Source organism: Pongo pygmaeus, chromosome 5, assembly GCF_028885625.2.
Source record: "Pongo pygmaeus isolate AG05252 chromosome 5, NHGRI_mPonPyg2-v2.0_pri, whole genome shotgun sequence".
In the NCBI taxonomy this organism is placed as follows: domain Eukaryota; kingdom Metazoa; phylum Chordata; class Mammalia; order Primates; family Hominidae; genus Pongo; species Pongo pygmaeus.
In genome coordinates this window covers 53,355,026-53,378,038 of record NC_072378.2, presented here as the reverse complement: position 1 = coordinate 53,378,038, position 23,013 = coordinate 53,355,026, and the positions used below count along the sequence as shown (strand labels likewise).

The 23,013-nt window shown below is 42.0% G+C and overlaps 1 pseudogene; it reads left to right on the top strand.

The window, feature by feature from the left end:
* Positions 1-4,593: 4,593 nt before the first annotated feature.
* Positions 4,594-22,334, top strand: LOC129039052 (glutathione S-transferase A3-like; annotated as a pseudogene).
* The last annotated feature ends 679 nt before the right edge of the window (positions 22,335-23,013 follow it).

Genomic DNA, 23,013 nt, shown 5'->3' with positions numbered 1-23,013 from the left:
TAAATGTAGTATGTACAGAAGAAATGATATGCTGTCTGGAATTTGTTTCAAAAGAATCCGTTGGTAGCGGGGGGAGTAGAAGTTTGTACTGTTTTCTTGTGGCTTCTGTCACAGATTCCTACAAACAACGTGGCTTGAAACAATAGAAATTCTGAAGGCCAGAAGTCTGAAGTCAAGTTGTGAGGCCCACATTCCCCTGGAAGCTCTAGAGAACAATCCTTCCCTGCCTCCTACAGCTTCTGGGGGCTCTTGGCATTTCTGAACTTTCTGGGATCTTGGCCACATCACTCTACTTTCTGCCTTGGGCTTCCAGCACCTCACCCTCTTTGTATCTGTGTCTTCTCTGTTGTGGGTACACTTCTCATTGGATTTAGGGCCTGTTTAAATATACCAGTATGGTCTCATCTCAAGTTCCTTAATTTCATCTGCAAAGAGCTTTTTTCCAAATAAGGTCACATTTACAGGATCCAGGGGTTTGGATATGGACCTATCTTCTGTGGGGGCCAACATAACCCACTGCATGGTGTAGATGAAGAAAGGCTTTTGTCAATTGGTGAATCCAGGTCATGGGTACTTTCCACTTTGTTATATTATTCTGTGTACTTTTATATTTGCTAGAATTCTTCCACGTAAATTTAAAAACTATCTTATTTTAGGAGCTCTTATGATGACCAGGTTTTGTGCCAGACAATGAGGACTGGAATCAAACAAGAAGAAGGCTTTCCCCTCAGGAGCTCAGGGTCTAGTGGGGAAGCTGATATTGAATACATCATGTCAAAACAGTGTAGGGAAAGAAGACACAGTAGAGAAAATACCGTAATAGGTGAAAGTAGTGCATTCCAGTCAAGTCAATTACCATGTGCAAAGGCCCAGAGGTCAGGAAGGGTAACCTGAGTGACCCAGAGAGGAAAAAGTATGCAAATAGCGTGGCTAGATTTGGCAGATAAAATACAAGACACCCAAGTAAATACGAAATTCAGATGAACAATCAATACTTTTTGTATAATCATGTTATCTACAGTGCTTGAGACATACTTATACAAAAAAGATATTGATTCTTTGCCTGAATTTCACCTTTTCCTGGGTTGCCTGCATTTTATGTGGCAACCCAGTAAGAGAAGCCTTCCAGAGTGCCATCAGCCTGCCCTTCACAGACATCCCCTCCCATCTATGTTCCCACCAGAGATTTCTCATCTGCTTTAGTCCTTACATCCAAGTCATGAAAAGTGAGCGTCTTCAAAAAGCCAGTTTCTACTGACTTGTAAAGAGAGCAAAATCTGCTGAAATGTTTTGTTAAACTTATTGCCGACCTTGAAAAGGAACATATTAAGCAGTTACCCTGTGATAAGAGGATGACTTGCCATTTTTCTTAGAGTCTAGTAGGCAGTCCTGTGGCCCTGAAACGTGTGGGAGTGGCTTTTTGCTAAACTGACTGTACCTCTTTCAATGGGAGGGAGCTATGGAAAGGACCATGTAGCTTATAAATGCATTAGGACCTTAAATTAAGTTGTTGAACCACAAGCGTGACAGTCTTTAATAAACTAAGCACTGATCTTGTAAATCTTCTGATTCTGCCTCATACCCTTTCATCTAGGTCACTAGAAAAATACTTTTAAATGTATCCTTAACATAATAAAAACAAATCAGTTTAATACTCACATCAATGCCTTCTTTGTGTGCTTGGATGACAGTTTGAGTTGTGCATTCAGCTGCTTTTGGATACATCGTGTCAACTCAATAAACAAAGAGACTCTAAAATAAAAGATATTTATTTGGGAATACAGTTTTGTAATGGGTATGTGTGTACCATAGTAAACCACATATGTGCTTAGGGAGTTAAAGGAAGACAAAGGTTTTTTAAGAAAAAAATGAAAAGGATTAAATAAATTTTTAAAATACTTATCATTCACTACAAACATCAATAACAAGGGTGACGTCAGGCCAAGTATGAACTGGCAGTTGCTGGTCAGATGTCCTTGCAGAAGTTTTTTGTATAATGTTGTGATAACCTTTGTGCAAGATTATGTTTTTTGTAACTTTTTTTCTTATCCGACATGAAAGAATGAAAACCTTCTCTTCATGGTTTTCCAGCTCTGTTTGTCAAGGTTTTCTTAACATTAGTAACTTCATTTTGTTTCTGATAACATTCACAATCATTATAGAAATGTAAAAATGAAGAATTTATAAAACTAGGGCATGATATATAATAACAGGAAAAAAGTTAATGATCTAAGGTAAAAAAAAAAAAGTGATGGTGCCATTTTAGATCAACTGAGAATATGAGCAGTGCCAGAGGAAACATAGGTGTTTGTGCCAAAGTTGCTTTCTCTAGACACGTAGTCAATATACAATTATTGTGAATGAAAATTTGGCAAGATCACAGACTTGGGATTCCCAGTGACCAATGAAAGGGACATATATCTGCACAGTTCCATGTCTGCAGTTGTTTCTCCAAACCTCCATCTCCTGCTGAGGAAAGAGCCACCAATACCTACCAAACACAATTCTAATTCACAACTTGATGTTAGATATCACACACATTCGTGCTTCCTTCAGGAAGTGCTTTGTGATTTGTTGCCAAGTGTTGACGCCACTGACTTTTCAATATTACTTTAAGGTTGTTATGCTCCAAAGGGCAGGTAAAATCTTTTGTGAGCCACTGTGTAGAACTTGCAGGTTAATATCTAAGTCTGTAGAACTTTTGGTTTTATAAAGCAAGTGACCTAGATTTATTATGAAAAAATTAAGAGCAAGAATGCCCTTCTTGTGAATTTTTACATTCCTGATTCAATGATTATTTGTTAATCCTTGTCCTTTGCCCAGTTGAACATTTGTCCGAAAACCCTGCTCTTTCCAAATTCCTCCTTCTTTCCTCCTTCTGTGTCTACTTAGTGGAATGGTCCCATTTCTTTATTAATTCTGCTTAAACTGCAGAAAATTGAGTCTGATAATCAGGATTGGTTGACCCATTGTTGTGATTCTATTATTTTTTTTCTATATTATTTAATTTTCACATAAAGCAAGCTCAAAAGTGGAAATTGGAGAAATCTCTGTGACCACTAAAATGTATAGCAGTGCTGTTCCTATTAGAATAAACGTATAGCAGTGCTATTCCTATTAGAATAAATTAGTCTCTGAATGTCAGGAAAACTAGAATCTAATTTAGTCTTTGCTGCTAATTAGCTGGATGACAAGTCACATTCTCTCTCTGGGGTTCAACCAACTCATGACAAACCGAGAAAATAGCTAAGAAAAAGTCTCTCACCCTTGGCACCCCTTGGGTTGGGGAATTATTTGTGTGCAGGGGCTGCCTTGTTCATAAGAGGACATTTCAAGGCATCACTGGCCTCTACCTACCTGATCTTGTAGCACTATGTACCCCTAGGTTGTGAAAACCAAAAATGTCTGCAGACATTGCTGAATGGGATAGGGGAGTAAAATCTCTCCTGGTTGAGAATCACTTGACTACATGACTTCTCTAAGTGTTAAAAGTCAGAAGTCCTGATAGGAGAACTACATAGTCATTCGAGCATACAACTAGTTTTTAAGAAGCACCGAAAGGCATCTGACTAGAATGTATGATGTCATTAGATTATAAGAGTTGACGATGGCCTGGAATAAGTGTTTAATATTGAGGGGCAGGAAATGTTATAAAAGGAAGACCAGGAGTTTCAGTGAGATCCTCTTTTTGGATCCAGATCTGAGAGCTATGCAAGCTATAAAAGAATTCACAGGAAGGAAATATAGCACCCATGTGAGAAGATACTGAAATGAGAGTTGCAAGAGATTACAGAGAGCAATGTTTAAATACAGATGAATGATCCTACTTTGAAGGGTAGGAAAGCAGACATTTGGGAGGTACAAAATCCGCTGAACCCACAGATTGAGATGCTACTGTGGAAAAAGGGAGCCCACCTGGGCAGAAGAGACAGGTTCCTCAGCTTTTTCTGAGTCTGGCAGCCTTCTCCCCTTGCTCTGATTTGCTTGGCTAAGAGAATTATGATTCTTGGGTTGGAATTTCCAGGAACCCATTAAAGTGAAGTCACTGCTGAGCACATTCTGCTCCGTTAGTTGTCCACAAGCCTGTTTTTCTTTTTTCTTTTCTCTTTTTTTTCTTTTCTTTTCTTTTTTTTTTTTTTGGTGACAGAGTCTTGCTCTGTCACCCAGGGTGGGGTACAATGGCATGATTTAGGCTCACTTTAATCTCCACCTCCTGGATTCAAGTGATTCTCCCACTTCACCCTCCCTAGTAGCTGGGACTACAGGCACATGCCACCATGCCAGGTAATTTTTTTTTTTTTTTTTGGCATTTTTGGTAGAGATGAGGTTTCACCATGTTGCCCAGGCTGGTCTTGAACTCCTGGGCTCAAGTGGTCACATGTCTCGGCCTCTGAAAGTGCTGGGATTAGAGGCATGAGCCACCACACCCAGCCCCACAAGGCTATTTTTCTGACTAGATTTAAACCCTTTAGAGCAAGGACCAAATCAGACCAAATATTTTTTGCTACAAGCCATCATCATTGCTTGAGACACCGAAACTGCTTTTAATAGGTGAATACTCCAGAAACAAGGAATTGAGGAAGAATCAGCAAAATGTCTGCATTTTCAGGTAAGTAACAGGATGGTGTAGAGAAGTGACTGTTTTCATCAAGTGTTAAGAGTGAGACCCTGCCCAAGAGCTATGAATGGCTGGAGAGAGGCAGTGGGGCTCCCACATGCATGGCTGGAGTTCATGCAAAGGGGGCCTGGCAATAGGAAAGGCTCAGACTGCCCTGAGCAGGGGATGAGTAGTAGTAGCTGGGCCTGGTCTGAGGAGAAAGGCCCACCAGGTGCAGGGTATGGGAGGCTTTTTCTGGGATATAAATCATCTCTTTTTCGAGGTTATAAAATAACCTGGGAACCAGGGATCTGCTGTAGTCTAGGAGTTAAGCAAGACTGTGTTAACGATGGGTCAGGCCTCCCTGAACTTTCACTGAAAACTTCCTGTTAATCCAGTGTATTAGTCTGTTCTCATGCTGCTAATAAAGACATACCTGAGACTGAGTAACTTATAAAGTAAAAAAGGTTTAATGGACTCATAGTTTCACGTGGCTGGGGAGGCCTCACAATCATGGCAGAAGACGACGGAAGAGCAAAGGGACCTCTTACATGGCAGCAGGCAAGAGAGTGTGTACAGGGGAACTCCCCTTTATAAAACCTACAGATCTCGTGAGGCTTACTCACTATCAGAAGAACAGCACGGAAAGACCCACCCCCATGATTCAATTACCTCTCTCTGGGTCCCTCCTGTGACACGTGGGAATTATGAGAGCTACAGTTCAAGATGAAATTTGGATGGAGACACAGCCAAACCATATCACCCAGGTTGACTGGATTAGTGAATATCATTAACCTCTGCACAGGAGCTTTATAGAAAAGACCCACTGTATGACTTCTTTGAAAAAAAAATCTGGATATACATAAAATCTTATTTTTACCAGAGCTTGATGGGTTAAGAGAGAGAGAGAGAGAGACAGACAGGAGACCCATGTACTACCCAATGTGTTCAGAAAGACTCATCCACATCCCAAGAAGTGAGGGTTGGAGGACACTCTCATTACTGAGTTCCTATTATGAATTTTATGTACATTATTTTATTAGTCTGTTTTCACACTGCTATTAAAAAAACCCGAGACTGGGTAATTTATAAAGAAAAGTGGTTTAATTGACTCACAATTCTGCATGGCTGGGGAGGCCTAAGGAAACTTAACAATCGTGGTGGAAGGTGAAGGAGAAGGAAGTACCTTCTTCACAACGCAGCAGGAAAAGGAGAAAGCAGGAGAAACCACTGCTTATAAAACCACCAGATCTCATGAGAACTCACTCACTATCATGAGATCAGCTTGGGGGAAACCGCCCCCATGATCCAACCACCTCCACCAGGTCTCTTCCTCAACATGAGGGGATTATAGAGATTACAATTTGAGATGAGATTTGGGTGGGGACACAGAGCCAAACCAGATCAATTATTTCATTTAACTTTCTCAACAGCCCTCAAAAGTAGGTATGGAAATTCCTATTTTTGGTTTGTTTATTTTAGACAGAATCTCTCTGTGTCATCCAGGCTGGAGTGCAGTGGCGTGATCTCAGTTCTCTGTAACCTCCATCTCCTGGGTTCAAGACATTCACCTGCCTCAGCCTCCCTAGTAGCTGGGACTACAGGAGCCTGCCACCACATCCGGCTGATTTTTTTATTTTTAGTAGAGACGTGGTTTCGCCATGTTGCCTGGGCTGGTCTCGAACTCCTGATCTCAAATGATCTGCCCATCTCGGCCTCCCAAAGTGCTGGGATTACAGGCATGAGCCACCACACCTGGCTAACAGTCCCTATTTTGAAAAGAGAAACTTGAGCTCAGAATTTAGAGAGCCTGAGTTTATGAACCTCATAATGGAAGGAGTTGTGATTTATCTCAGTCTCCCTTCTCTCTGATAAGAAACAGTGTAATTAGGACCACTCAGAGACCTAACTCTTAATTTACTACTGGGATTATCATAGGTTATATTCCTTTCAATACAAGCTCGTTTTCTAATTGAGGTAAATATACTAGTCCTCAACTCACTCAGGTTTTTAGGTTGTCAAATAAGAGAAAGGCAAACTTTTATTAATTTTTTCTTCTAATCAGGCTCCTGAAAAGCTGCTAACAGAAAGGAACTCAAGATTCAGATATTCGCCTCTTGCCTTCGTCTTTAAACGTTTAGCTGGCTAATGGAGTCTGAATGGGAAAATATGAAACAATTTCTCAGACAGAAGCAGAGGCATCTTACAGGGTGGAGTGGAAAAGCTCTGGACCTGCAATCCGAAAGAGTTCAGGTTGACCCAACATTCACCAAGTGTGCAGCGTGGGCCAGTCGCTTTATCTCTCTGAACCTCAGTGTGTCCATCTTTAATTAGGATATTAGGAGCCATTTCCCAGGGTTGTTGCAGAAGGTAGACACACTCCCTTGATATTGACCGTGAATGAGGAGCACGTGTGTGTGACTCATGGCAAATCTTTGAGCTCTCTGGTTCTCAAATTCTGTTAACCCAGCAAAGCTCTGTGGTAAACTTTGTCCCAGTCTTGGTCTGGCCTTTGGAAACCTCATATTGTGAAGGTGAAGGTGATACGTTACTTATAAGCGGGAGCATTGTGATAAAATGCTATATAAGATAACAATTCATTTCCCTTTGAAACATGATCCTCAGTAATGGCTAAGGGTGCAAGTGTGCGATTTGAATCACTCTGTGATCTCTAGTTAATAACAATTAAACAAGCACACCCACTCTCTGTGAGGTTCACTCTCCCTTTCCTTCTGCTGAATCACGCTATTTCCATTTCCAATGAGAGGAAAGTGCAATGTGCAGAGTCTCTAATTACAAGACAGATGAGTTGATTAAGTATGTTCAAAGAATTCTTTACTTTCTAAAAGTTAGACTATTGAGTTCCACATTTTAAAATGTAGATATTTAAGAGATTTTGATTTCTAAATTCAAGTCATACATACTTTTCTAGAAATACAACTGTTGGTAAACACAAGTATATTTTTGTACCAATATATCAACCTCAATGACTACAAAATTTTGCAGGAAGAATCTTAATATTTTATAACAGAGCTGGGAGTTTGGAGAGAAAATGCCACTGTTCCTAGGTCCTGGCACTGGAATGCCTGCTTTCAATGTCTTGTGTGTTTCTATTCAAATTCGTGATACGATTATTTATGGTCTGTCCTGGTAGACTTGGTTTTCATTCTCTGATACTCTGCTATGTTCCACCTCCCAAGCAGGCTGGGATAGAGCAAAGGCTATCAAACTTCCTTAATGAGCCCCAATCAATTTATCTCTAACCATTTGCAATGGCCAAATGAGTGTGCATGCATGCAAACATCCATACACATAACATACATATAACTGAAACTAAAAACTCATGAAACATTACTTACTCTCCAGCATGTCATGGTATTTTTTATTCTTTTATATCTTATTTTTAAAGTATTGGGTTTCACAATCTGCTGAAAGATTACCATGCGTATTTCAGAAACATTAACATAAAAAATAAGGCCCAGTCTTTGTTTTTTGTTTTTGTTTTTGAGACAGAGTCTCGCTCTGTCGCCTAGGTTGGATGACAGCAGTGCGATCTTGGCTCACTGCAACCTCTACCTCCTGGGTTCAAGCGGTTCTTGTGCGTCAGCCTCCCTAGTAGCTGGGATTATAGGCGTGCACCACCATGCCTGGATAATTTTTTGGTATTTTTAGTAGAGACGAGGTTTCACCAGTGTGGCCAGGCTGGTCTTGAACTCCTGACTTCAGGTGATCCACCTGCCTTGGCCTCCCAAAGTGCTGGGATTACAGGTGTGAGCCACTGCACCCGGCCAGTCTTTGATTTTGAATAGCAGTGGGTTTGAATCCCAGATCCACCACTTACTTTGGGCAAGTTACTCAAAAAATCTCAGTATTCTTAACTGTAAAATGAGATTAACAACAGCACTCACTTTAGGTGATTTTTGTAGAATAAAATGAAGATAAATTTGGAAGAATGATCAGTGTGCGACTGACATTGAACAAATTCTAACTCCTTCCATTCCCTGCAAAATTAATGCAGCATCTCTTTTTCCAGGTTATAAAACAAAATGCACCCTATAGAGGTAGAAAACAGAATTCCAAGAGAATCAAGAAATTATGATTCTCTATATGTTTAAAGAATTTGGATCTCGTAGCTACAGTTAAGCAAGTCTGAGGCCCTATTTCTCCATTTGATCAAACATAGCTGTATTAGTCCATTTTCACGCTGCTATAAAGAACTTCCCTGAACCTGAGTAATTTATAAAGGAAAGAATTTTAACTGACTCACAGTTCCATATGGCTGGGAGGTTTCAGGAAACTTACAGTCATGGTGGAAGGTGAAGGGGAAGCAGGCGTCTTCTTCACAAGGCAGCAGCAGAGAGAGAGAGAGAGAGAAGGGGGAACTGCCCTTCATAAAACCATCAGATCTCCTGAGAACTCACTGTCAGGAGAACAGCATGGGGGAAACCACCTCCATGATCCAATAATCTCCCACCAGGTCCATCCCGCAACATGTGGGGATTATGGGGATTACAATTCGAGATGAGATTTAGGTGGGGACACAGAGCCAAACCATATCAGTAGCCTAACAGCCAAAGAGCTGAAGAGTGACTTTGCTCCTTCCTGGTCCTCCCTGTCATGATATCCTCTGGTTTCTTGGTCGCTTACTGGATTCCCAGGGCCTTCACCTAGGTGGGTTCCAGGACTGCCTTCATTTTAGTCCTGGGTGTGGATTTTCATGTTCATCACCAGCTAGAGTGTGATTGTGAACATTGCATTTCACTTCTCTGATGTTCCATTTCATTAACCAAAAAAATGGAGATAATAATAGGCATTTCGGCCAGGCGCAGTGGCTCATGCCTGTAATCCCAGCACTTTGGGAGGCTGAGGCAGGCAGATCACTAGGTCAGGAGATCGAGACCAACCTGGCTAACACGGTGAAACCCTGTCTCTACTAAAAATACAAAAAATTAGCTGGTCTTGGTGGCGGGCGCCTGTAGTCCCAGCTACTCAGGAGGCTGAGGCAGGAGAATGGCTTGAACCTGGGAGGCGGCGCTTGCAGTGAGCTGAGATTGTGCCACCGCAGCCTGGGTGACAAAGCGAGACTCCGTCTCAAAAAAGTAAAAAAAAATAAAAATAAATAATAATAGGCATTTCATGGGACTTTGGAGGATTAAAGATATAACATATTAAAAGGGACTAGCGTTGGGGAAGTATCACCAGGATGTTTTTAATAAATATTAGTTCTTGAATTCTTCCTCTTCCCACTACCTTCCATATATGCATTATTACCACAAACTCTCACCTCTTAGCATGGCGAGAATGGTTACATTTAACCAATGGGCACGTGAGACTGGTTTGCTAGAATCTGAGGGTGGCCACCGATGGGTAACAATTTGGGCCAAGAAAATATTCCAGGAACTCCTCCAACCCAGTCATGAAGAAGGGAGATTCTTCTTCAGTATTGTTGGTGGTTTTCAACCATACATCCTAATGAACATTTTTGATTCTATGGCTTCAATTATTCGTTCATTCATTCATTCTTTCACTCATGCTTAGAGAAAACTCCAGGAATCTGCTATCTTGGTGGGAAACCCAAGCTCTGCTACAACAATGGACACGGCAGAATGGAGTCCATCCAGTGGCTCCTAGCTGCAGCTGGAGTACAGGTAGGTCCTGAGAGGTCATCTTAAGTTGGATCTAAAATTGACCTTACCAGATACTTTTCCCTCAGAAACTATAAGACATTTCTTACTAAATGACTTGTCAAGTGTTGTACCTTAAGGAAAATTAGCAGTTATTAAAAAAGGGATGATGAATTTGATCTAATAAATTGTTAAAATATCTTCTCATCTAAGAGCATAAACATTAAGATACATTTAAGAAACTAATCAGAATGTGTGGATTAACTGAACTTGGATTTAAACAAACCATAAAAAATAATTTATGGCATTTGTGTAACAGAAACATACGTATTGATTGAATATTTGATGTCATGAAAAAATTATTGTTAATGTTTCATGTGTGATAATGTACTATGGCTATATTTAAAATCGTTCTTCTGTTTTAGGGAAACACACTGAGGTATCTAAGAATAAAATATATGGTATCTGGGATTTCCTCACATTATTACAAGGAGAAAGTGGGTGGGCATGTAGATGAAAACACATTGGCTTTAGCTGGTGTAAACCAAATATAAAATTCTAAGCCTCTTCCCCAGCCCCAACCATCTGAATGAACCCTCTTCTCAGCAAGGGCATTACTAAGCTAACCTGAAAAACTAATTTAGGCCATGATGGGAAGTGGGAAGTTGGACATGCCCTCCTCTCTTTTGGAATTACTGATAAAACAGACTCTAAGTCTGATAAGAAACATTACTTTCAATGGCAAAAACCGCAATTACTTTTGCACCAACCTAATACAATTTATTTTCTCTGAAGCCTGCTACCTGGATGCTTCATATGCATGATAAAACTTTGGTCTCCGTACCTCCTTATTATCCTAACCCAGATATTCCTTTCTATTGATCCCAGGTGAAGGGGTGGCCTGCTCCTCCACACCTGTGGGTATTTCTAGTCGGGTGGGACAAGAGACTGAGAAAAGAAATAAGACACAGAGACAAAGTATAGAGAAACAACAGTGGGCCCAGGGGACCGGCACTCAGCACACCAAGGACCTGCACTAGCACCAGCCTCTGAGTTCCCTCAGTTTTTATTGATTATTATTTTCATTATTTCAGCAAAAAGGAATGTAGTAGGAGAGCAGGGTGATAATAAGGAGAAGGTCAGCAAAAAACATGTGAGCAAAAGAATCTATGTCATAATTAAGTTCAAGGGAAGGTACTATGACTGGACGTGCATGTAAGCCAGATTTATGTTTCTCTCCACCCAAACATCTCAGTGGAGTAAAGGATAACAAAGCAGCATTACTGCAAACATGTCTCGCCTCCCACCACAGGGCGGTTTTTCTCATATCTCAGAACTGAACAAATGTACAATTGGGTTTTATACTGAGACATTCAGTTCCCAGGGGCAGGCAGGAGACAGTGGCCTTCCTCTATCTCAACTGCAAGAGGCTTTCCTCTTTTACTAATCCACCTCAGCATAGACCCTTTACGGGTGTCGGGCTGGGGGATGGTCAGGTCTTTCTGATCCCATGAGGCCATATTTCAGACTATCACATGGTGAGAAACCTTGGACAATACCCCACTTTCAAGGGCAGAGGTCCCTGCGGCTTTCCACAGTACATTGTGCCCCTGGTTTATTGAGACTAGAGAATGGCGATGACTTTTACCAAGTATACTGCTTGTAAACATTTTGTTAACAAGGCACGTCCTGCACAGCCCTGGATCCCTTAAAACTTGATTTCATACAACACATGTTTTTGTGAGCTTCAGGTTGGGTCAAAGTGGCTGAGGCAAAACTACAAATTAACAACATCTCAGCAAAGCAATTGTTTAAAGTACAGGTCTTTTTCAAAATGGAGTCTCTTATGTCTTCCCTTTCTACATAGACACAGTAACAGTCTGTTCTCTCTTTCTTTTCCCTACACCCAGGTCTTTAGATCATAACTCTTTCAATCAACTGCCAATTGGAAAATTTTATAATCTACACAAAATCTGGAAGTCCACACCTCCAGTTGTCCTGCCTTTCTAGACTGAACCAATGTACATCTCTATATATTTGATTGATGTCTCATGTCTCCCTAAAATTAAACTATATCCCAACCACCTTAAGCACATGTTCCCAGAATCTCCTGAGGGCTGTATCACGGGCCATTGGTCACTCATATTTGGCTCAGAATAAATCTCTTCACATATTTTACAGCGTTTCACTCTTTTCCTTAATATTGGTAATTATTGATTCTATGTGAGGAATAAAAGAAAGGTCATTATACTTTTGTGTTATTTTTATACATGTTAGAAATTTATACAATAAGAGGATAAAAAGGCATAAGATTAGAAAGAGAATGTAAAGTCAAACTGCATACTCACCTGTTAAAGACTCAGTATACTAATTAAATGATTATTTTGTTGTGCACCTACTAAGTGCCAGATTCTGTGTGAGGTTCTGGAGGTAGACAGTGAACAAGACAGACTCAGTCTCTGCCCTCGGGTAGCCTACATATCTATAAGAATGCAGACAAGTAAACAGGTGATTAAAATCAGGAGCTTCCAGGAGAACACTCAAGCATTTCCCAGTGTTACCAGATCATCCACCCAGTGTCTGAGGAGGAAATGCAGGGAGGTGTCTATGGGACTCCGTTGAGTGCTGCCCTCTAGAGGTGTCACTGAGAAAAACACGTCCTAGCCAGACCACAGTCCCTCAGTAACTGCCTGAGAGGGTTTTCTTCCGGAGTGAGTCTTGGACTAACTTAGGAGATCTTGTCCCTTGGATGGTAGCAGAAAAAGAGGGTTTCAGGTGAGGTGGCGTCCTGTGAGGGGAACTTCCAGTGAGCCCCTTCAGCCTCACAACGCCGTGTGGAACTGAGCCTTGGGAGGCACTTTCTCCGTTGCTTCACGAAGGCTTGGGACCTTAGCCTTACCCTTTCTCAATCCTACGAATAAGCACACAAGAAATCCACACACTGTCATTCCAGGTTTTGTTTGTTTGTTTGTTTGTTTTGGCACAAATGAATACCCCGTTTCACTGTCACCCAGACGTCAGCTCTGCAGCTCAGGGATGTGTTCAGAGCCTGGGCAGGAAGAGTTCAGCAGGAGGGAGGGAGGGGCAAGGCTGGGAGCAACCCAGGCTCCCTGGTCTCCATCCAGCTTGACTGAAGGCGGGGGCAGGGCTGACTGCAGACCTTGCTCAGGCTTCTGGGGTCTCAATGCCCTAAAGCTGATGATCACAACCCAGTCCTCGGCCTCACAAGCACATCCCACTTGCCAGTCCCACCACCTCGGTCACCCTCCTGCCTGGACCACACAACGTTCCTTAGGTTTGTCCTCAACTGGACACAGTATTAATTGCTGGCACACCCTTCCTGCCCCCACCTCCCCCACCCCCAACCATGATCTCTAGATCCTGGTCCTGTGTGATCATAGATCCACAACAAACTCTGTTCCATGGAGCAAGCTAGAAACCCCCAAATTCCTGACATTTCACAATAAAGAACTCTATTAAAGTATACTTAGCCACTGCAAACACAGCTACTATTTATTACTTGATGTATGTGGGTCAGGCCCTGTATGATGCATTTTGAAAACATTAAAACATTCTGTTAAGAAAATGTTCTATGCCCATTTTGCAGATGAGGGAACTAATGTTTAAAGATGTTAAGTGATGATTCCCAGATCACACAGCTATTATGAGGCAGAGCCAAGATTGGAACCGGATCGTATTAACAGTGAAATCCTGAAAATCTTTGTAAGAGTCTGCTTTAACTTTTATTTTTATAGATTCTGCCTATTAAGTCAACTGCATCATTATGTAATAACTGATTTTCACATTTATATTAAATAAATGCATCTACTCAGAGTTTCTGATCAGATTTAGACAACCTTGCTTGCTGCCATTCCAACTACTCTCAGGACAAGGTGTAATTTATTTCAAAGTTTAAATTACTGGATATAGGTCAACAAGAAAGTATACATTCAGTGATTTTAGATTGACTTAAGTTTTTTGAAAAGGATGCTATGAAATAGCAGCCATCTCTCAGAGTCCCAAAATATATATTTAATGAGCATTTATTATATACCTGCTACCTTTCCAAGTGCTTTGCATGACTTTGAAATTTAATTTTCATACCAATCTTTTTTTGTTGTTGTTGTTGAGGCAGAGTCTCACTTTGTCTCCCAGGCTGGAGAGTAGTGGTGCAATCTCAGCTCACCGCAACCTCCACCTCCCAGGTTCAAGCGATTCTCCTGTCTCAGCTTCCTGAGTAGCTGGGATTACAGGCATGTGCCACCACACCTGGCTAATTTTTGTATTTTTAGTAGAGATGGGGTTTCTCCATATTGGACAGGCTGGTCTTGAACTCCCGACCTTAGGGGATCCGCCCGCCTCGGCCTACCAAAGTGCTGGGATTACAGGCGTGAGCCACTGCGCCTGACCTTTCATACCAGTCTTTAAAAAAAGCATCATAAGTATGTCCATTTCACAGGTTAGGATACTGAGACACAGAGAGATTAAACAATGTGTCCAAAATCAAGAAGCCAGGACATGAAAATAGTGATATTAAACCCACACAGCCATATCATAAACCAGAGATTTTCGATAAAAATAACATTAGTCTGGGGACCCTAATTCCTTCCTCAAATTGAGAATTCTACTCTGTTGTGTTCCATTTACTCCAGGAGGGGAAATTATCCTTGCAAGAGTTAAAGCTCTGCAATAGCAGGACCTGTCTCATGCACCGTAGGGCTCCTAACAAGTGGGGTGATATAAATTACAGCAGAGGTTCCTTGGTGGAAGAATCTTTGATGGTCATTAGCCCATTGCATACCCCACACTGGGGACACAAAGGCTGTGGTCTGATCTCATCTGGAGACACACGCTTTCCTATGATATGATGACACCATAACTAGAAGAACTGCTTGATCCCTTAAAGCCAGTGACATCCCCTCTCAAATCATGACCTAATCATGGACATGGGAGAGATCAGGGTGTAGATGAAGTGAACTGAAAGATTGAGTGGCTATGTGCTGTGATCCATGCCTTTTTCTTGATGAATCTAGTCTAAATTTCCAAATGGCCATGACCAGACTCCTCTGTGTGCACTGCCAAACTCAGAAATCTTATATTCTCCAAATTATGTATCAGACAGTAGCCATTCAAGGTTAAAAGTCTATAATGCTATGGAATGACTTATCAGGAGCCCATTTACTGATTCTGCTTTCGGTTTGAAGAGAAATTTCTAGAATCTGCAGAAGATTTGGAAAAGTTAAGAAATGGTAAGATCAAGTCTCTACGTGTCTCTGATGAAGGTATCTAGTAGAAGGTACACTTGAAGGTTTTAACACCAGGCCGTGTCTATGTGTGTGAAGGGTGGTAGTTGGGGTGGTGGAGAGGGAAAAATGTGGTTAAAGTAGAAAGGGTGGGGCTCCTTGAGCAGTTCTGTCAACTCTCTCCAGGCTAAAAGGGCCAGATCTCTTAGAGTATTTGCTAGCGGAGCCATCCCCCACACCCTGAGAATGGCCTTTCCTTGCTTTCATTCTTTCAACACTGTGAATGAGCTGTGGTTGGTTCGGGATCCCATACAGCCCTCCCCATCCAAGGACACACACGGACATGCATCAGAGGGAAGGAGTTGGAATAGGTCCATCTTGAATTCATTTCTCTTATGAATTTGACAAGGTGATATTCTTGCAACATTGTAGGCTTAGATAATGAGATAGTGTTGAATTGGTTGGAAGTCCAGGTCAGAGGGTGAGGAGGGACATGAGCCAGGGTAGCAGCAGTAGAGTGAGGAACACAGCACCCACCCTGCACACACTGTCCAGTGGGGGTATTGAAGAGTATACAAAGGGCCTACATAGAAACTTCTCTCAGAACTGTCTTTAATGTCTTCACATCATGAGATTTACTTTGGTATATTCCCATCTTAAATGGCATGTGGCTGGTGAGACTGCAGCAGCCTCTCCCAACTTCTTCCTAAAATATCCATGAAGATATATCAACACAAAAAATACAAGGAACCTATTATGTATCTGGATGAGGAACAAAAACATAAATGAAATAACAGGCTACAAGGTAAGAGGAAGCTTGATAAGAAAAAGAAGGACTAAGGAAGCTAAAAACAAATTTCTATTTCCTTTGAGAGGTTATACCAGGCAATAATTTCTTTTCTATTTTATAAATTTAGTCATTTCAGCAAACATTTTTTCATGCTGAAAGACTGGGATTCATAGACATCTCACTCTCCTTTTTTTCCTTCTTTCTAAAGATGGGAGTTTGATGTTCCAGCGAGTGCCAATAGTTGAGATTGACAGGATGAAGCTGGTGCAGACCAGAGCCATTCTCAACTACATTGCCAGCAAATACAATCTCTATGAGAAAGACATAAAGGAGAGAGTCCTGTATGGTATATTTTCTATTCTTCCATTAACAGAGAATACAGAGTGATTTAGGTCCTTCCTTGAGTGGGCAGGACCGTGGCAGGGGCATTATGGTCAGCATCAGGCTGGGCCTTGGGTGTGTATGCTGAGTTGCAGTATTGCAGAGTCCCATGGAAATGAGGAAACAGTGAACATGGGGTGGGTTCAGGTGAGGGTGATTCTAGAAAAGGATGCAGTCCATGGATCGAGCACCCTGACAGAGATTTCCAAACACTGAGGAACCATGAACTCAGGAGGATGGCAAATCATGATTCCAGGTGCTCAGGCCTTCAGAGACTGGGCGCCAACAACAGCTTAGGACAAGGCATAGAATGTTTGAGAGTCGGTAGATGAAGGCCTGGGGAGAGAAGGCTCTAAAGAAGCTGAATCTCAGGTTCCAATAATTCCAAGAATGATGACCAGGAACCTATGTTACCAACTAATTATATGAACTGGTCAACTTGACTAAGATTAGCAGAGGCTGGTGCCCAAGATACCAGGATTACCTAAAGTGAAGCCTTTGATACAGACCTAAGCAGCCACAATGATTTTGCACCAGCAAAGCTGGGAGGAGGGATCTCCTCCCCTGTTGGCACTTCCTTGAAAAGTCCAAGATGGAGTTACCAATGACCTAGCAATTCCACTACCAGGTCTACCACCAGGAGAAAGGAAAACACAGCCTCACTAATCCATGCACAGAAATGTTCATAGGAGAGTTATTCATGATATGCAAAAGGTGGAAACTACCCAAATGTCCACCCATGGATGAATGGAGGAACAAGATGTGCTATAGCAGACAATGGAATATTCTTGAACTATGAAAAGAGACAAAGTACTGATGCATGCTACAACATGGGTAAGCCTTGAAAACATGTTCCATAAAAGAAACCAGACACCAGAGGCCACATGTTACATGATTGCTTTTGTGTGAACTATCAAGACCATTCAAATCTAGAAAGTAAATCAGTCATTGCAAGGGGCTGGATGGAGGGGGCTGGGCTAAGGGGAGTGGCTGCCAAAGTGCTACAGCTTTCCCAGGTGATTAGAAAATAATTGGGAGAGCTTCTTTTTTTGTTGCTGTTGAAAATTACTAGCTTGCTTGAAAGTATATATCTTTAGAGATAGCTTTTAGAGATATGCTTTATTTCCTATTTATTTATTGTTATTTTTAATTTTTTTAGAACTTCAAATATTGAGCATAAAAATGAGCCTGAGATATGTAGTATGGTGAGAAAAGGAGACAGAAATGTTCGAGATGGCTGTTCCATGGACTCTGCCTTGGGATTACTTAAATGGTAGGTCTTTAGCTATATGAATCATGCTAAGCTCATGCATAAAGGAAACCACAGCGGAGATAGCAAACCCTATTTGTAGCATCAGTGGTTACTTGCAGCGATTCCACTAATTCCTCTCATGACTGTGACTCTAGACAGGTCACTGATGTTGATGTTCTCTGTACCTGTATTTGGTCATGTGTAGGACAAACATTTTGGACATATATCTACCCCTGTAGCATGTTCTGAGAAATAAATGTAATATATGTGTATAACTAACAGCATGACTGGCATATAAAAGGCACCCACTGGAGCTGAATTACTTTGTCACCATCTGAGGCTCTACTGTCTCAGGTGTTTAAACCATAAAATCTAAGGCAGAAGGCATTTTGACAGTTTGGTTCTTTTTATCTTTCAGGACGAATGTAGAAGGATACATGTAGAAGGTAGGGCAGGTTTGAGTGAAAAGATTCTTCATTACGTATTACCTCCACTTAAGGAAAAAGATGCAAAGCTTGCCCTGATCAAAGGGGGAACAAGAAGCCATTATTTTCCTGTCTTTGAAACTGTACCTGGGAGCTTCTGTATACCTGAACACATGCATGGAGCTTCTTGGAGGGTGGCATGTCCAGGGAAGGCATGGAAGCGCCATGCCCCTTCCCCATATCTCGCCCTAGGCATGTCTTTATCTGTTCAGCGGCTACATGATTTAAGCCCCCAAACTACAAAAGAGATTTTTTTCACCCAACTATATGGATTACCACCTAACAGGGATAAAGGAAACCTAAAGTCACAGTCACTACTCTGCCCCAAGTGGAAGCTATAATCTTCTGCCTGGATCACTGCCAAGTTCAAAGAACAACAAGAACAAAAACCAACAGTGAAGAATTTCATTTAGTTTTAGGGATGACCCACAGCAAAGTTTGTACACATGGACAGAGATCCGGTGATAACCTCAAACTCAGTGTACTGTGAGGCTGTCTTGAAAAACAGGCTTTTGGGCCTATGCCTATATGCTGCCTCTTTTTTTTTTTAATGACAAACAACACTTCTTGATAGCATGACACAAAGCAGTACCACAAAAGACTGAAAAGAAACAAACAGGCAAAAAAGGCCTGGTTCTATTAAGGATGGTAAGCAGATGGGAACCAATACAAAACCAAGGTCCAAACTGAGAATAAAAAGTGAAAGAGTGCAAAGCAAAGAGAAAAGAGTTCAGCCCAGGTGCGGACTTGCCACAAGGCACAAGGAACCTTTGTGGATACTGCACCTGGTTGACAGCTGGAGTTCATGGCAATGGGCAACATAGACCATGTCTTGTTGCAACCTCCAGAAAAACTGTGAAAGTGAATGAAGACAACCCAAATGAGAAAAAGCAAAAGGTGTTTATTTCGAGCTTGCTATAGTAAGGAAGTCAGGCACCATCACTTGCGTTTGCCAGAGATTCAGAGGCAGGCGGGAAAGTCTGAGAGATTTATGGTGGAAAAACTTATGCCCTGATTGCAGGTTGTTGGCATGAAGATGCTGTAAGCTGGCTAGCTAGAAATGTGAATTTCTATGTGATTGTTCAGAGATCGATATTTTACTTTGTGTGTTTGGTCATAAACTGAAAGTGGAGGCAAAAATTAGGAAAGCTGGCAGTTATTGACCAAATGCTGGCATATTTCACTGTTGTAGAGGTCATGATAGAAGCTGTTTAGTCTATAAGGACACTAAGAGTTTAGAGGGTTTCTTAGCAGTTTGGCTGCTATAACAAAAATACCACAGACTGGGTAGCTTAAAGAACAGATGTTTCTATCTCACAGCTCAGTAGGCTGGGAAGTACAAGATCAATGTGCCAGCAGTTTTCATATCTGGGGAGCTCCTATTCCTTGGTTCATAGACAGCCAATCTCTGGCTGTGTCCTCACACGGCAAACATGCCAAAGGAGTTCTCTAAGGTCCCTTTTTATAAAAGGGGACTAATGTCATTCATGAGAACTCCACCCCCATGACTTGATCGTCTCGTGGAAGCCCCACCTACTAACAGCATCACATCGGGGGTCAGGATCCCAACATATGAATTTTGGGGAAACCTAAACATTCAGTCCATAACATAAGGCAACAGAAAAATAGTGCCTGCGCATTTTTGGGGCACTGACCTTCAGGTCCAAAAAGCCTTCCTTGATGTTAATTGAGCTCTTGACTCTCAAGGCAAGGTATAAAAATAGACTGTGAGGAAGAATTTCACCAGTTCTACCAGAGTCCCATGATACATGAATTTGAACTATGTATGCTACAATATAGCATTTGATGTTGCATTTTCTTTATGTACCAAGTAATTATTTACACTTATATATGTATACACAGTCTGAAAGGGTATTTGCCAAAATATTACCTTAAATCAGTAATGCTGTATGTTTTCTCATGTTATTATTTATGGTGTGAATGTGCTAAAATATTTTAATAAATACCACATATCACTAAAAATTTTGTTATGAAACATTTTATACATTCACAATAGTTGAAAGAAATATTTTATGAACATATATACACCAACCACCTAGAGAGCAAAATTAACATCTCCTCATCTGGGCTGTACCACATGTGTCAGTCACTCCACTTCTGTCTCCCTCAGTCAAACACATTTTTTTTTTTTTTTTGCATTTCAAAGTAAGTTGCAGACATCAGTGCAGTTCACCCTGGATACTGTGGCATGCAGATTATAACACAGGAACTCAGTAAGTGCCAATGTTGCAAGAAAGGGGATGAATTCAAGTTCACCCAGGTTTACTTCAGATCCTAGAGCAGGAAATGAGCGCATACAAGGAGAAATGAGGACTGTGATATAGTCTCCTCCTGGGGGAAGAGTGCTGTCATGAAGGTAGAGTCACTGCCCAAGAGAGATTGGAGAGAGATAGCAGAGTGTAGAATCATGCCCTGAACGTCAGGGCTGCATGCTGTAGGGTCTGGGAAAGACAGAACATATAGCAGGTGCTAAGCCTCTGGCCCATGTGGAAGATGCAAGCCGAGTGGGTGTTGTGGACACCGCATTTAGGTGGAATGAAGAGAAAATGAGAGCCTGGGCTCCAACCAAGGAATGAGCAGAGCTACACTTCTTACTCTCTCAACGAGTCAGGGAACATGGAGAAAGGTCCGGGTCTCTGCACCCATGCAGTGAGGCAGCAGAGGTGGGGGAGCCAGGCTGGAGAAACTCAGGAAGAAGCAGGGGCCCCAGCCTGATTGCGCATGTGTTCCTGGTCTGATTCCTCCAATTATCCAGGTGTGAAAGAGCTGCGGACAAGATTACGTTGTTGGCAACAAGCTGAGCCGGGCTGATATTCACCTGGTGGAAATTCTCTACTATGTGGAAGAGCTTGACTCCAGCCTTATCTCCAACTTCCCTCTGCTGAAGGTGACCCATTTCGTAGCCCAGAGAGGCAGCCCCACATCTCCCATCATGGGATCTCATATCTGGGTCCTGGGACTGGCCATGTTCTGACCCCAGCCTTCTCCAGGCCTTCAGTGCCCTCAGGTCTCCAAAGTGAGCTTCCAGGCCCTGATTCCTCACAATCAGGGAAAGATTCTTGTTATGTCAGTGAAATGTGTGGTGCATGCTACCTCATGAAGAGCATTTTATCATGGAAAGGACCCAGGGCCCAGCATCTCTCTCCATCCCTCTATTTCAATGTGGTTTCTGTTCCTGAATTCTCTGTGATGTCCTTTATCCCATATGTGCCCTTGTCTTCCCACACCAAGTCTGTCTGAGCAGGGCCCTTTCCATCTGGTTTCCTTCCCTGGGCTCTGGCTCCCGCTATCAGACATTGATTGCGTTCCTCTCTGCACAGCTCTCCGAGTACACTGCCCCCAGCCCTGTATACCTCAGTGGGTGTGGCCCCATGGTTTGTCTTTAACATTTTCTATTTTCATTTCTAACTCACTTTTCCCATATTTTCACTTCTGCCTAGAGGCTGATCTGTGTCGATATCTCACAGGCACATTGTTTTTTCTTGACTTACACAAAAGCCATGAATCCTCAGGATTGATGTATAAAGAAGAGAGTAGGGAGACTGAACCAAATAAAATCTAAAATACATCTTTGGGAAAATGCTAGTGAGCTTCTTGTTCTCCCTCTTATATTCTTTCTCTTATCTTTTTTCTCTTCTTTCTCTCATATTCCTCTTATCTCTTATTTCTCGCTCAGAGTCTGTTTCCCAGCCTTCATACTGGTGCTGATGGAGGGGCCTCATTTGGTCTTTGTGTAGGAGGGGCTCAGATTCCCTGGGTGGTATTAATAGTGGTGTCAGTCCTTGGCTTCACTCTGAGGCTGTGCTTTGTGCATTGCAGGCCCTGAAAACCCAATCAGCAAACTGCCCACGGTGAAGAAGTTTCTGCAGCCTGGCAGCCAGAGGAAGCCTCCCACAAAGGCAAAACTTTTAGAAGAAGCAAGAGAGATTTTGAAGATTTGATAAAGCAGCCATGGAGGCCAAGAACAAGCAAGACCAATATTCTAACCTTTTACACGATGAAGTACTTTACCTAAATGTTAATTGTGGCTTTTGTGATGTTAAGCCCATTTTTTTTTATTGATATAAATACAGTTATACTAGTCCTCAACTCACTCTGGATTTTAGTTTATCAAAGTAGAGAAAGGCACACTTTCTGAAAGTCCCCTGAAAAGTTGCTAACAGAAAGAACTCAAGAATTAGATGTTCCCCTCTTGCCCTTGCCTTCCACCATTTAGTTAGCTAATGGACTCTGAATAGGAAAATATAAAACAACTTCTCAGACAGGAGCTGAGAGCCAGGTTATGGGGTGGAGTGGAAAAGCTCTGGACAGCTCTGGACCTGCAATCAGAAGGAGTTCAGGCTGACCCAACACTCACCAAGTGTGCAGCGTGGGCCAGTCACTTTAGCTCTCTGAACCTCAGTGTGCCCATTTATAATTAGGATGTTAGGAGCCATTTCCCAGGGTTGTTGCAGAAGGTAGACACACTCCCTAGATATTGATCATGAGTGAGGAGCATATGTGCATGACCCATGGCAAATCCTTGAGCTCTCTGCTTCTCATTTTCTGTTGACCCAACAAAGTTCAACGGTAACCTTCGTCCCAGTCTTAGCCGGACCTTAGGAAACCTCATATTGAGAA